Below are 882 nucleotides of genomic sequence, written 5' to 3'. Positions count from 1 at the left end.
GTCTCGCGAGAACGGGGTTTGCGGCGGGGAGGGGACGCGCCGGGAGGCTTTACGCGTTGCCATGGCGACAGCGGTGGGCCATCGGGCCTGTGGCCGCGCCGCATCCGCAGCATGGCGCGGCCCGCCGGATCCGCCGCTCGGGACCGTAAGCCAGCGGCCCCGGGCGGTGACAAAGCCTCAAGTGCCTCTGCCCGGAGCTCGGGCCTGCTCCCGAGGGTTTAGTAATTCTCACCCCGGACAGGCCATCTCCCCACATGGCACCACCCGCCAAGTGCAAATTCCCCTGATTTTAAACCAACCACCTCTTGCGGTGGCCAGTGACCCCCGCCCAGAATGGCCGCAGGGTAACTGAGCCCCAAGAGAAGCGGTGGGCAGCAGCACTGGCACCTCACACAAGGCAGTGGGCCTAGCACTGACCAAAGGCGTAACACCATTTCCACAAGCTTGGGAATACCTGCAAGCAGTAGGGTGCTAGCAGTAAATAGCTACTGCACATTTTCAGCTCTTCACCTTGACCTTTCTAATAATACCGTCCACCCCAGGAAATGGCGGCTTGACGCCTAATTTAATTGAGGACCATCGTGCCCCTTGTTTGGGGACCATCGACATTCCAAAGCAAGTCACCCGCTGTCATTCAGAAAATAGACTGTAGCTTACTACTCAAATTTTACGCTAGGAGTACTCAATGAATTGAAGTCATGATCTCTTAAAAAAAAAAAAAAAGCCTTGCATTTTTCCTACATGTATAGTCCCCTTGTTCCTTCAAAAATCAGCGTAGTCACGAGTAAAGTCCTCCTCCTGCCCATAAGATGTTGTGTGGTCCTTTTCCAAACATTTCAGTACCTCCATCATTAAGAAGATCCCCACATTCACGAGGACATG

This window comes from Rissa tridactyla, chromosome 9 (genome assembly GCF_028500815.1).
Source record: "Rissa tridactyla isolate bRisTri1 chromosome 9, bRisTri1.patW.cur.20221130, whole genome shotgun sequence".
Taxonomy (NCBI): domain Eukaryota; kingdom Metazoa; phylum Chordata; class Aves; order Charadriiformes; family Laridae; genus Rissa; species Rissa tridactyla.
The sequence above is the reverse complement of the archived record's forward strand: the minus strand, read 5'-3'. Positions refer to the sequence as shown.